The sequence below is a fragment of the Etheostoma cragini genome, chromosome 1, assembly GCF_013103735.1.
Source record: "Etheostoma cragini isolate CJK2018 chromosome 1, CSU_Ecrag_1.0, whole genome shotgun sequence".
NCBI classification, from domain to species: domain Eukaryota; kingdom Metazoa; phylum Chordata; class Actinopteri; order Perciformes; family Percidae; genus Etheostoma; species Etheostoma cragini.
This window is the reverse complement of record NC_048407.1, coordinates 1,226,880-1,230,239: the sequence shown is the minus strand read 5'-3', so window position 1 is coordinate 1,230,239 and position 3,360 is coordinate 1,226,880. Positions and strand designations below refer to the sequence as shown.

The 3,360-nt window shown below is 41.7% G+C and overlaps 1 protein-coding gene across 1 annotated transcript in view; it reads left to right on the top strand.

Moving 5' to 3' along the window:
• Positions 1–3,360, top strand: part of itfg1 (integrin alpha FG-GAP repeat containing 1) — a 28,732-nt gene that overhangs the window by 23,482 nt on the left and 1,890 nt on the right. The gene's annotated exons all lie outside the window — the stretch shown is intronic.

The following is a 3,360-nucleotide window of genomic DNA, read 5'->3' as shown; positions in this document are numbered from 1 at the left end:
AGTCCTTACCTAGGTACTGTCAGGGCCTCATACTCTGCTTCTGACTGGCTAGTAGTCCTTACCTAGGTACTGTCAGGAACTCATACTCTGCTCCTGATTGGCTAGTAGTCCTTACCTAGGTACTGTCAGGGCACGCCCTCATACGCTGCTTCTGACTGGCTAGTAGTCCTTACCTAGGTACTGAGCATGTGCGACTCCCAACAAAGATGGAACAGAAGTGAGATGTCTCACTCTGGAGCTAAAACAGAGAGCTCAACACACAGGGAGAAAAGAGGAGTTGCAGCAATGTGCAGTACAACAAAACTATGATGTTTTTTGAAAATGAAACCATGTAAACCTGTTGAGGTACAACCTCAAAATACAACTATGGACCTGAAAATGAGCAGAATATAAACACTATAAAGGTAGTTTAAATGTGTGCTCATTCAAAGATAGTGTAATGAAATGCTGAATGTTTTTTTTCTCATAATGAAGATTTCTTTGTTTCACCAGAACAAATGGGGGGGGGGGGGGATAAAAAAGAAACAACAAACACAAAATAAACAACAACAAAATCATCAGTATTGACCAAATTGTTATTTAAACATCTATCGGCCCAGAATATCATAATCGCTGCATCGCAACTAATAACTAACTACCGTTTTTGGCGAGACTAAAACTACATCAGCGGCCATGTGACCACTTGTGTTTACATCTGTGTGTCCGTGCATGTGAGTACACTGTATTACTCCAAAACCTCGAGCTGAGAACACAGCCAATATGTAGGAAACACAAGCTGTAATACGTCCCTCAGTTTTCCTCCACCAATCAGGACCAAACTGGACAGGGTTCACGTCAGCTGGGTTAGGCCTCATTTAAACCCGGCCACACAGCTTAATTAAATGGACCCACTGGATTAGTGGTGTATTCAGTTCCTTATGCTTTAAAAAAACAACAACTATTAATTGGGGTAAAATGAAGAAAAAAAAAGCCTTTTAGGAATGAGCAAGCGATAAAGTGAACTCTGTGGTCTAATTATCACAAAAGAACAACCGAACGGTGTTCAGTTAGACATCAGGTTTGGAATTTAACCTTTCAATATTTAATTACAGGGCCACAAGTAGAAAATAAAGTCATCTCAATTATCTCTCACACGTGCACGCACGCACACACACAGAGACAGGCCGCCTTCTAAGAATAAGGGTTTGTAGAGGGACAGTGTGTGTGGATCTACTGTACAGACACCAGTCTATTAACACCATGTGGGCGTGGAGACACACGGCGTAGTGGCTGGAGGCGGAGTGAGAGCTAAGCTGAGGACAAGCTGACAGGAGTGCAAAACGTCATCAAAACACAAACAGTCATCCAAGATAAAATGTGATAAATGAAATGCAGTGTAGAGAGTCCAGCAGGCTACTCAGAATATAGTCAGCACCCAGAGCCTTTTATAAGGAAATGTTCTGTTTTCAAATATTCACTTGTGGTCATAAGGGATGATCCTACTCATTGTTTCCTTAATGTTGTAGCTGAGCAAGGTGGAGCTAATTTATATCCTTATATAGTGTTCTTATGTGCTTACTAAACTAATTTACTATTTACTCTAATTTCAATCCTTTTACCAGCTTCACATTCTCTGCTCTATGTTCTTAGTTTAATGGGTGTTGTGCAACATAGAGTAGCACTTTTATTTTGGTATGCACTTCAATGACAATAAAGTTAATTCTGACTGACTTGTAACTCCAGCTGTCAAATGAATTTAGTGAAAGCTCCATTCCTTTCCCTCAGATTAAAAAGTAGCATTCAAATCAAATTCTCAAGTAATGTACAAGTACTTCACAGGTGTATTAAGAACAATAGTTAAATAATTTCACTTTCAACCCTTGAGGGGTGGTTAGTGTGTCATTTTCAAAGGATAGACTGTGCATGGAATATCACTTTAAGTGTAAGATTTCAAAATAACATTTAATTCCATTTTTTAATAATGGCTCAGAAAAGACGGGCCATCACAGTACATTGTAAGGAGGTTTGATGATCATCACACTTTTTTAGAGGAGACCATCTGACAGAAGTTGACCACAAAAGAAAAAGAGAGATCCCACATCATCTGGACTGGTGAAAGTGCAGCCAGTAATACATATGAATCTGTTATGTGAGATCAGTGATGAACCGAGGATGGAAGAAAATGGGCATCAATTTTAAAGTATCTGAACGGAACAATCCTCTTTTTCCATTCCCTCAACACTTTGTCTAAATGTTGCAGTAGAGCAGCTCATGTTGTTGAACAGAAAGACAGAACCCAGTCTCTGGGGAAGACTGTCCCCTGTTAAAGGACAGCCTGATGTTGACTCATTTGCTGCACCCAAAGGATGGGCAGCAACACATTTACTGTCTTTTCTATCCCGTCAGTTTTGATTTGTAATAAAGCCTTCATCTATCTTCCAAGATACCAGCGCCTCGTATTGATTGATGCCGTGCTTTTCCCCCTTTCTTTTTTAGGGCAACGTATTTGGAAGGAGCAGATGGATTGATGTGATGTTCTTTCCCTTGGCTAGCCGAGCCAATGGGCTGTGCTGCTGTTGACGCCTGGTTTAATTGACTATCCAGGGGATACCACCAAATTGTCATCCTGAGGCCCGAGTCATCATTAAGCAGCAGAGCATTAATTTGTGTCCATCGGAGGGTTTTAATGACACAGTGATGCATCTGTGTCTGAAAGCAGGTGGAAAGCTACTGTGAGGTATGCTGTAGTCTCACTGCGCTCTAATGTCAACTAATTAAGTCTGACCTACATGTCCTGCATCAAGATGATGAATCTTAGCTGAGGAGATTGATTACAGTAAGCTTCATAACATGTTTTTTTCTCCCATATTTTTTCCGCCCATGGCATGAAAATGTCACTTTATGAAGTTTTTTAACATTAATATGCGTTCCCCCTGCCTGCCTATGGCCCCCCCAGGGGCTAGAAATGGTGATAGGTGTAAACCGAGCCCTGGGTGTGCTGTTCTGCGTTTGAGAAAATGAAAGCTCAGATGGGCTGATTTGGAATCTTGCTCCTTATGAGGTCACAAGGAGGAAGGTTACCTACCCTTTCTCTGCTTTAGCTAACCAGGGAATTTGCCCCCCCCCCCCCGAGATAAAGACATCATGACTTTCAAACGAGCAAAGTGGCAGTTGGTCAAGGCCACCCCCCCACCCTTCACTCCTCCTCATTAGCTACAGACTCTGAAATGGCACATACTCAGGAAAGCTCAATGTGGGACTCGCTCTAGTGGCTTTAACTCTGCACCAAGGCTGAATTCTGGGAAAGAGACTTCAGATACAGTATTAGGGGACCACTAAGGTCTTTATAAAAGAGACTTCAGATACAGTATTAGGGACCAC